The sequence below is a fragment of the Salvelinus alpinus genome, chromosome 8 (assembly GCF_045679555.1).
Source record: "Salvelinus alpinus chromosome 8, SLU_Salpinus.1, whole genome shotgun sequence".
NCBI classification, from domain to species: domain Eukaryota; kingdom Metazoa; phylum Chordata; class Actinopteri; order Salmoniformes; family Salmonidae; genus Salvelinus; species Salvelinus alpinus.
The window spans coordinates 31964271-31975764 of NC_092093.1; the positions used below are offsets into that span (position 1 = coordinate 31964271).

Here is an 11494-nt window from a genome sequence, read left to right on the forward strand (position 1 = left end):
ACACCCAACCAATGGCATGTTAAGTTACAGAGTTACACCCAACCAATGGCATGGTAAGTTACAGAGTTACATCCAACCAATGGCATGTTTAGTTACAGAGTTACACCCAACCAATGACATGTTAAGTTACACTTCAGACCATTCCATGACATCAATCACATGTACTGCATTTTCACTACAATGACATTTCAAGTTACAGAGTTACATCCAACCATTGGCATTTTTAGTTACAGAGTTACACCCAACCAATGGCATGTTTAGTTACAGCGTTACACCCAACCAATGGCATGTTAAGTTACAGAGTTACACCCAACCATTGGAATGTTTAGTTACAGAGTTACACTCAACCAATGGCATGTACAGGAGGGGACTAAGCACGCACCCCTGAGAGTCCCCCGTTTTGAGGGTCAGCATGGCAGATGTGTTGTTGCCTACTGTGTTGTTGCCTACTATTGAATGCTGAGCTGTAGTCAATGAACAGCATTCTCACGTAGGTGTTCATTTTGCACAGGTGGGAAAGGGTAGTGTGGAGTGCAACAGAGATTGCATCATCTGTGGATCTGTTGAGGCTGTATGTGAATAGGAGTGGTCCAGGATTTCTGGGTTGACGGTGTTGATGTGATCCATGACCAGACTTTGAAAGTATTTCATGGCTACAGGTGTGAGTGCTATGGGACGATATGCATTTAGGCAGGTTACCTTGGTGTTCTTGAGCACAGGGACTATGGTGGTCTGCTTGAAACATATAGGTATTAAAGACTGGGTCAGGGAGAGGTTGAAAATGTCAGTGAAGACACTTGCCAGCTGGTCAGCGCATGCTCTGAGTACGTGTCCTGATAATCCATTTAGCCCTGCAGCCTTGTGAATGTTAACCTGTTTTACCCACATAAGCTACAGCGTGATCACACAGTCGTCCGGAACAGCTGGTGCTGTGTTACTTGCCTTGAAGCGAACATAGGTCCCGTGTGGCTCAGTTGGTAGAGCATGGCGCTTGCAACGCCAGGGTTGTGGGTTCATTCCCCACGGGGGGACCAGGATGAATATGTATGAACTTTCCAATTTGTAAGTTGCTCTGAATAAGAGCGTCTGCTAAATGACTTAAATGTAAATGTAAATAGAAGGAATTTAGCACGTTTGGTTGGCTCGCGTCACTGGGCAGTTTGGATATCCCTTTCTAATCAGTGATAGTTTGCAAGCCCTGTCACGTCCGACGAGCATCAGAGCCGGTGTAGTAGGATTTGATCTTAGTCCTGTTATGACGCTTTGCCTGTTAGATGGTTAGTCAGAGGGTTTAGCAGGATTTCTTATTGTCACGACTTCCGCCGAAGTCGGTCCCTCTCCTTGTTCGGGCGGTGTTCGGCGGTCGACGTCACCAACCTTCTAGCCATCACTGATCCATTTTTCATTTTCCACTGGTTTTGTCTTGTCTTCCTTCACACCCGGTTCCAATCTCATCAATTACATGTTGTGTATTTAACCCCTCATGTCCTTGTCGGAGATTGTTTGATTCTATGTATTGTGCAAGTCATGTGTTCGGTGTGCGACGGGTTTTGTACCCAAGTTTATTATTTTTTGTATATATTGGTTTTGGAGTTTTATGAGCACTTATTAAACGACTCCGTTTAAACCAAGTTCGTTCTCCTGCGCCTGATGTCCCTGTCACCAACACGCACCCTTTACACTTATAAGCTTTGTATGAGTCTCTGTGTAAAGGTGAACTAGAGATTTTCTTCCTGTAGTTGCACACTTGTAGAAATTAGATCAAATGGATTTCAGTTTTCCTGTATTAAAATCCCCAGTAGCATTTTCTTGTTTGCTTATGGACCTGTACAGCTCGTTGAGTGCAGTCTAAGTGCAAGCATCGGTTTGTGGTGGTAAATAGACAGCTACCAAACATATCGATGAAAACTCTCTTGGTAAATAGTGTGGTCTACAGTTTATCATGAGATACTCTATCTCAGGTGAGCAAAACCTAGAGACGTCCTTAATATTAGAGATTGAGCACCAGCTGCTGTTGACAAAGAGACACATCCCACCTCCCCTGATCTTACCGGAGGTTGTTATTCTGTCTTGCCGATGCACGGAAAAGCCCAGCTAACTATATATTATCCATGTTCTTGTTCAGCCACAATTCAGTGAAACATAGGATATTACAGTTTTTAATGTCCCGTTTATAGGATAGTCTGAAATGGAGCTCATCCAGTATATTCACCAGTGATTGCACGTTTGCCAATAGAACGGAGTTTAAAGGCGGGTTATCCACTCATCAGGTATCCCGCTCGCCGCCCTCTTTTAACGAATGACGTGGACTTGGGCCTGGTCCAGGAAGAGCAGTATGTCCTTCGCTTCCGACTCATTGAAGGAGAAATCCTTGTCCAGATCGAAGTGAGTACTCGCTGTTCTAGTGTCCAGAAGTATTTTTCAGTCATAGGAAACGATGGCAGAAACATTATGTACAGGAAAATATCAAATCAATGCAAAAAAACACTAAATAGCACAATTAGACTGGAGCCCGTAAAACGGCGGCAAACCCCTTCAGCGCCATCCAGTGTTCATATTGTTTAACATACAGTATGTCAATGTTCTAAAAAGAGTGCCCCAAAGGACACTGTTAAGGTCCTAAGTTATTTGCAAGACAACTACTGGTATTATTTAGTCACGGTACACATGTTTCACTCAAAACCCTGCATTTCCTCTTCTCTCTCTCAGTCTGTCTGTCAGTTTGTCTGTCTCTCTCCCTCTCTCTTCCTCTTTCAGAGCTCAGGGGACACAGAGAGCTTAGTGACCTGGCAAGCAGCCAGTTGAGAGCCAACTGAGCTTCAGTCTCAAGCCTGAAGAGGACACTGGGTAAAAACAACTCTGTTTATACTGTTTACACTGTGCAGGCCTTGGTCAAATGCATTAAGGGAATGTACCACCACTTACAGGCAAGACTGCCATGACGCTCCAACTTAACAGAAACTGTGCCAACACTTCTAATGCATTTCAGCTATGTAGTATGATTTTATACATTTAGTAGGTACCCTCATCCCATCATTGACCCTCCTCTCCACCACTCCACCATCTAAACCTCTCTCTGTCCCCCATCCTAACCTCTACCTCTCCCTTACTCCACGTTCATCCCTCTCTTTCTCCTATCCCCCACCCCACTCTCTACCTCGCTCCTCAGGTTTTCTGTGAAAAAATACTACACAGAATGCTCACATCTGAGAGTTGGCAGTGGCAGTGTCATCTACAGCCACTAGACGGCAGTTTTCATTGTGTCATATAAACCAAGAGCAAGAGTGTAGACATGAAGCCAAGGTAAGGGTTATAGCTATGGCTAAGGTAAGGGTTCAGCTAGGGTGTAGACATGAAGCTAGGATTAGGGTTAGGGCTAACCCAGGATGTGGACATAAAGCTAAGGTCAGGATTAGGGCTAACCCAGGATGTGGACATAAAGCTAAGGTCAGGGTTAGGGCTAACCCAGGATGTGGACATAAAGCTAAGGTCAGGGTTAGGGCTAACCCAGGATGTGGACATAAAGCTAAGGTCAGGGTTAGGGCTAACCCAGGATGTGGACATAAAGCTAAGGTCAGGGTTAGGGCTAACCCAGGATGTGGACATAAAGCTAAGGTCAGGGTTAGGGCTAACCCAGGATGTGGACATAAAGCTAAGGTCAGGGTTAGGGCTAACCCAGGATGTGGACATAAAGCTAAGGTCAGGGTTAGGGCTGACCCAGGATGTGGACATAAAGCTAAGGTCAGGGTTAGGGCTAACCCAGGATGTGGACATAAAGCTAAGGTCAGGGTTAGGGCTAACCCAGGATGTGGACATAAAGCTAAGGTCAGGGTTAGGGCTGACCCAGGATGTGGACATAAAGCTAAGGTCAGGGTTAGGGCTGACCCAGGATGTGGACATAAAGCTAAGGTAAGGGTTAGGGCTAACCCAGGATGTGGACATAAAGCTAAGGTCAGGGTTAGGGCTGACCCAGGATGTGGACATAAAGCTAAGGTAAGGGTTAGGGCTGACCCAGGATGTGGACATAAAGCTAAGGTAAGGGTTAGGGCTAACCCAGGATGTGGACATAAAGCTAAGGTCAGGGTTAGGGCTGACCCAGGATGTGGACATAAAGCTAAGGTAAGGGTTAGGGCTAAGGTTAATGAATAGTAAGTTAAAATGTTGTTGACAATGAACATCTACTGAACATCTTCAAACTATTAATTTAGGACTATCCAAATAAAGTGATAACGTTCACGTTTGTTGTAAACTAGAGTTGTCGTCCAGCTGACTGAACCCAGACCACTCTCAAAACTTTTCAGAGAGTGAATTGAAGGTACCTGCTTGGATGAGTTATACAGCGAAGCTGCGGACAGCAGGGATGTACTGCTTCTCTGTAAAACCCTCACTGGCCTCCTCACAGAGGTACTGACATACCACCTACAGAGGACACACACACAGGAATTCAACACCACAGTCAACTCACACACAGCCACTGACAAACACAGAGTGGCACTATCCAGAGGAATGTGTAAGTGCAGTGCTGCTTTGTAGACACCCAGTAGTAACACTATAATATGACAATGCTCTGGTTATAGAGCTCCCTCTACTGGAGACTGAGCATGAAACAAGTTCATATTTCACAATATAGGCAAGACAGTTTGCCACTGTGAAATGCATTTGAAGCTTTTCGTACCTCTATCAATGTCCACAATACTGCTCAATCATCAGGTCACTACAAGTCTCTTGAGCGCTTTGAGTGAAATGTAAGAAAGATGTTATAAAGCTATTAGAAAGCTATCAGGAAGTATCATGCTCAGATAGAAACATTACATTATTGCTAGACAGAGGGCCAGTGTACCTGGTAGTGTTAAAGGAATGGTTCCAGCAAGCCATTGAAGAAGGAAAGTAGGGGCTGACCTCTGTCTGTCATCACTATGTCCTGCTGCAGCATCTGAACAGCACCAGTCTTCACCAGCAGGTAACACGGCACCTCAAAGTCCTGCAGGGATATTCCCATAGGCTGTTGACAACATGTAAACTATACTTGAAAAGATAATTACATATGCGCAATGAACACTTGTCTTCTCTCAAATACATCGTTACAGTTGTTGATTAGCTAGCTAGCAAATTAGACATGACATCAGTCAACACACCTCAAAACAAGACATGCGTCAATAATACCCAAGATAGAATGAGCTGAAACGAGACACCTATGATTCCCCACATGGCAGCTTCTTGTCATTGTTGCTAGCTATCTGACTGTTCAGAATCATAACGCACGCCTTCCAGTCACCATATATTACACAAAAATCATCACTCTGCATCTAAGTATTTCCTGGACAGTGTCCACAGGACAGAGGATGAAAGAGACAGTTTGAAAAACACACATTCAAAACCTCAGCCATGCACCCTATTGGGACGACATAAAAGCAGCTATATTGAGTGGAAACAAACTGGGACTATACATTTATTTCAACCCTAATCAAATATTTCTAGTAAGTTTCTTCGGGTCCATGAAAAGCGCTATATAAAACCTGTGTATTATTACAAATGAGAGCAACAGCCAGGCACTCACCCTTCTTGAAGGAGGCTGCAGTGTGCATGGCCACAGCCAGCACGGTGGGCCGTAGGAACACGTGGGAGACCTGGTTCCTGTAGGAGGCACAGGAGAGCACGCTGACGGCCCGGTTAAAGAGAGACTCTTCTGGGGTCACCGGGCCCTGGGGCTCCCCCACCACCAGACTATCCAGGCCCCCTGAGACACACAGCAAGCTCCTATGAAGAGCCAGGCTGGACGACACCACCTTAGTTGTGGGAGCATGGTCTGGAGGAGAGAGAGAAAAGACAAAGACAACGAGAGACAGATAGACAACAGAAAAGGGAGTCAGACAATGTAACAAGGTGACATGAGGCCCAGCAGTGAGCTCCGTCTGGACAGGCACGCCAAGGGTGTCTAACTGAGACGATCCTACAGACACAACATCTTGTCACAACACCAGTGACTCATTAAGGATGGCAGGTGACATCCCCAAAGCAATGACAAGGGACTCATCTGAGGCCTTGAAGGGCCATGAGAGCACCATCTGGCTCTGGTTAGCAAGCCGAGAGGTTCACACTGAGCTAATTATATATTTTGACATCAAAGGGAACTGGATATCAAACATCATATTGCATCAGGAGCAATGGGTGTAATAAATCATATGAGTCCAATCAAAGTCAGTGAGTGAACTGAGTTTCTGAACATTCAGATGGCTCATGAAACACTTTTGTCCGGGAAAGACTTCAGCAAGGAAATTAAGATTCATTCCCTGGCTAAATTCCAATACGACCATATTGCAATCAATCCCCTGATTACATATCTTGGGTTTTTGCGGGGCAGTTTTTTTAAAAAGATAATTACATTGCCTTTGATTACATTCTAAAGCAATGTGTATGACATTCACTTGCTGCCTGGAGTGGCACCAGATGTGCTGCATTTATATTTAGGCTAAGTTGTGCTGAGGCTACATCAATAACAAAACACTAAGCAACAGCAACAAGGAGCTTACTGTATCATTTGAGGTCAACTGGAGAGTTAAAGCCAGAAGCACAATAAACGTGGAGTTAAGAGTGCCTTTGGCTGGGTTTGGATCCTACCAGACCAGTCCAGGAAGGCACCATAGGACAGGGCCAGGTTCTGCAGGAGGAGAGAGGCCAGTCCAGACGCACTATCCTGTAGGCCGTGTCGTTCACAAACTACTGGGTCTCCTCCAAGGGCTTCATAGGGATGTGTCTGTAACAGGATAGGACTCAGTTAGGAGGACCAGTGGTTACTGAGGAACATGACAAACCAACTCAAATTAAACAGGGTCTCAATTCAACAACAAAAAATGACAAAAACTGAGAGAAAAATACACTTAAGTGATAGTGGAGAGAGTTATCAGTTATCGAAAGTTATGAGTGTAAGGTTTGTCCGACATAGCCCGTGATATGGGTCCGCTAATACAGGACTATTAAAGGCCCAGTGCACTACTTTTGTGAAATATATATTTTTTTACAAAATATAGTCACAGTCAAAAGTTTGGACACACCTACTCATATACAGGTTTTTATTTATTTTTACTATTTTCCACATTGTAGAATAATAGTGAAGACATTACAACTATGAGATAACACATATGGAATCATGTAGTAACCAAAAAAGTGTAAAACAAATCAAAATATATTATATATTTGTGATACTTCAAAGTAGCCACCATTTGCCTTGATGAGGGCTTTGCACACTCTTGGCATTATCTCAATCAGATTCATGAGGTAGTCACCTGGAATGCATTTAAATTAACAGGTGTGCCTTGTTAAAAGTTCATTCGTGGAATTTCTTTCCTTCTTAATGTGTTTGAGCCAATCAGTTGTGTTGTGACAAGGTAGTGGTGGTATACAGAAGATAGCCCTATTTGGTAAAAGACTAAGTCCATATTATGGCAAAAACAGCTCAAATACGCAAAGAGAAACAACAGTCCATCATTACTGTGAGACATGAAGGTCAGTCAATACAGAACACTTCAAGAACTTTCAACGTTTCTTCAAGTACAGTCGCAAAAACCATCAAGCGCTATGATGAAACTGGCTCTCATATGGACCACCACCACAGGAAAGGAAGACCCAGAGTTACCTCTGCTGCAGAGGATAGGTTCATTAGAGTTAACTGCACCTTAGATTGCAGCCCAAATAAATGCTTCACAGAGTTCAAAGAACAGACACATCTCAACATCAACTGTTCAGAGGAGACTGCGTGAGTCAGGTCTTCATAGTTAAATTGCTGCATAGAAACCACTACTAAAGGACACCAATCAGAAGAAAAGACTTGCTTGGGCCAAGAAACATGAGCAATGGACATTAGAGCGGTGGACATCTGTCCTTCGGTCTGATGAGTCCAAATTTGAGATACTTGGTTCCAACCGCCATGTCTTTGTGAGATGCAGAGTAGGTGAGAGGAAGATCTCCGCATGTGTGGTTCCCACCGTGAAGCATGGAGGAGGAGGTGTGATGTTGTGGGGGTGACACTGTCAGTGATTTATTTAGAATTCAAGGCACACTTAACCAGCATGGCTACCACAGCATTCTGCAGCGATACGCCATCCCATCTGGTTTGCGCTTAGTAGGACTATAATTTGTTTTGTCAACAGGACAATGACCCAACACACCTCCAGGCTGTGTAAGGGCTATTTGACCAAGAAGGAGAGTGATGGAGTGCTGCATCATATGACCTGGCCTCCACAGTCACCTGACCTCAACCCAATTGAGATGGTTTGAGATGAGTTGGACCGCGGAGTAAATGAAAAGCAGCCACCAAGTGCTCAGCATATGTCGGAACTCCTTCAAGACTGTTGGAAAAGCATTCCAGGTGAAGCTGGTTGAGAGAATGCCAACAGTGTGCAAAGCTGTCATCAAAGCAAAGGATGGCTACTTTGAAGAATCAAAAATAAATTTTATTTGTGTAACACTTTTTTGGTTACATAGTTTTGATGTCTTCACTATTATTCTACACAATGTGGAAAATAGTACAAAATTAAGAACAACCCTTGAATGAGTAGGTGTGTCCAAACTTTTGACTGGTACTGTATATATTTCCTTTTCTATTCGGATTTTTCAGGGGGTGCTGTAGCACCCTCAGCACCCATACTTCCCGCGGCTATGATGACAGGCAGGACAAGGTCATAGGTGTACAGAATGTAGGACATCAACAGGAAGTCCATGTAACTACAGTGACTGGGGAGCAGCACCACAGGATGCTCCTGGATGGCCTGTTTGAGCTGAAGAAATGAAGAATGTGTGGATATGAATTAACTTTATTAACAGGGAAAATAGTTAATATCCCACATGCCCCATAATCCTTAATGTACTACTTTGCATTACATTCATAACAGACCTCAGACTCAGAATAGTTGCATTAATACATGTTAATACAGACATGTTGCAAGATCGTTTTGAAGTCCTTGCTAAGGGTGAAGGCAAAGAAGTGGACGGTGCTGATCTGGAGCCGGTAGGCCATCTCCTCCAGAATGACACAGGACTCTTCCTGGATGATGTCAGGGGCTTCGCCAGACTCTTGTGACACCTGGGCATGATCATCAACCACAATTTTAGTCTACATGTGTAGATGACAAAATGTGTTGATCAAAGTGTGCAGGAATGTAACTTTGTATTGCTTTGCATGCAGGGTCATACTTGACCTTATCACTAAGGGTTAATTCCATCCCTTCAGTGTTTAAACCAGTTTGACCACCAATGACTAATGTCTTGACAACTTTCTCTGAAACTGCCTTTGGGGTTAGGCAATGCATGTATTATAAGGTCAAGTATGAGGTCAAGTATGCCTACCAACTATGCCTACCAACTATTAATAATACATGCATTGCCTAACCCCAAAGCCAGTTTCAGAGAAAGTTGTCAAGACATTAGTCATTGGTGGTCAAACTGGTTTAAACACTGAAGGGATGGAATGAACCCTTGAGTGATAAGGTCAAGTATGACCCTGCATGCAAAGCAATACAAAGTTACATTCCTGCACACTTTGATCAACACATTTTGTCATCTACACATGTCGACTAAAATTGTGGATCAGAGGGGTCGAGATGTCACTGTGGTGTGAGGCTCAATAGAAACACTGAGATTTTAACACTTCACAACCTATAACAACCATGACAACCTTTGCACATGCGGCCGATGGTATTAATTACCTACCTGATTAATCACATAGCGTAGTTTATCAGAATAGACGATATTCTTGAGCATGTTTGCATTGCAGGGAGTGAGTCCCTTGTAAAGAACCGGTGAATATTTCAAGTCGTTGGAGTTCCTCCTCTCTTCCAAAATGTCTTCATAGTCATCTCTCTTTTTTAGCGTCGGTTCCCTTTGCTGTAACGTTAAAAACACAATGGCAGCTAAATATGTTCTCAAGTCCGATCCAAGAGTTGAACGAGCACAAGATGGCGCGCGCGAGCAAGATGAAACATTGCGCGAGCAAACGCAATCGAGAGAAGAAAATGGGCACGCGAGCAGACGGGTCCAGCGAGTGCACGGGTCAGTCAAGAGCGCACATTAAACTTAAGAGCTTCATTGTCACAGATCAAAAATAAAACGTTCTCAATTGATCAAATTGCTCTCTCAAGTCTTGGCACCTTTGGGTTTGGATTTCAGGCTGATGGAGGTTTAGTTTACCGTGGATGGGTGTCTAGAAACCTTCGATTGGTCACTTTCACTGGAATGATGGATGAACTTAAAAAATGCCTACCATTGGCCAGTCCAGTGTTCGCCAGTCCATTGGCCAGTCCAGTCTGTTTGCTATGCACTGCAGAAGTTTCTGTTTAGCTAAGTGTTGCCATGTTCGTAGTTTTTCAGTCAAATTGGGCTACTTTGAAAAAGATGTCCCAGGTGAACAGGTATTGGCCACGGGTTGCGCTATTTCTAAATTGCTATGAATGTATATATATATATATACACTACCATTCAAAAGTTAGTTGACACATAGAAATGTCCTTGTTTTTGAAAGAAAAGCACATTTTTTGTCCAATAAAATAAAATAGATCAGAAATACAGTGTAGATATTGTTAATGTTTTAAATGACTATTGTAGCTGGAACCGGCTGATTTTTAATGGAATATCTACATAGGCGTACAGAGGCCCATTATCAGCAACCATCACTCCTGTGTTCAAATGGCACGTTGTGTTAGCTAATCCAAGTTTATCATTTTAAAAGGCTAATGGATCATTAGAAAACTTTTGCAATTATGTTAGCACAGCTGAAAACTGTTGTACCGATTAAAGAAGCAATACAACTGGCCTTCTTTGGACTAGCTGAGTATCTGGAGCATCAGCATTTGTGGGTTCAATTACAGGCTCAAAATGGCCAGAAACAAAGACCTTTCTTCTGAAACTTGTCAGTCTATTCTTGTTCTGAGAAATGAAGGCTATTCCATGCGAGAAATTCCAAGAAACTGAAGATCTTGTACAACGCTGTGTACTACTCCCTTCACAGAACAGCGCAAACTGGCCCTAACCAGAATAGAAAGAGGAGTGGGAGGCCCCGGTGCACAACTGAGCAAGAGGACAAGTACATTAGAGTGTCTAGTTGAGAAACACATGCCTCACAAGTCCTCAACTGGCAGCTCCATTAAATAGTACCCGCAAAACACCAGTCTCAACGTCAACAGTGAAGAGGCGACTCCGGGATGCTGGGCTTCTAGGCAGAGATCCTCTGTCCAGTGTCTATGTTCTTTTTCCCATCTTAAACTTTTATTTTTATTGGCCAGTCTGAGGTATGGCTTTTTCTTTGCAACTCTGCCTAGAAGGCCACCATCCCAGAGTGGCCTCTTCGCTTTTGATGTTAAGATTGGTGTTTTGCTCTGATAGGTTGGATAAATAAAACCGTCCAATGTGAAGAATTGAAAACAGTGATGAAGAGTTGCATTTTTGTTGCATTTCTAGGAGTTTTGCAGAGTTCATATGAAGATACAGATTGGATAATTGATGT

The 11494-nt window shown here is 43.6% G+C and overlaps 1 pseudogene; it reads right to left on the reverse strand.

Annotated features, from left to right (window-relative positions):
* Positions 1–4332: 4332 nt before the first annotated feature.
* LOC139582287 (dihydroxyacetone phosphate acyltransferase-like) lies at positions 4333–10285 on the reverse strand (annotated as a pseudogene).
* Between the last annotated feature and the right edge of the window lie 1209 nt (positions 10286–11494).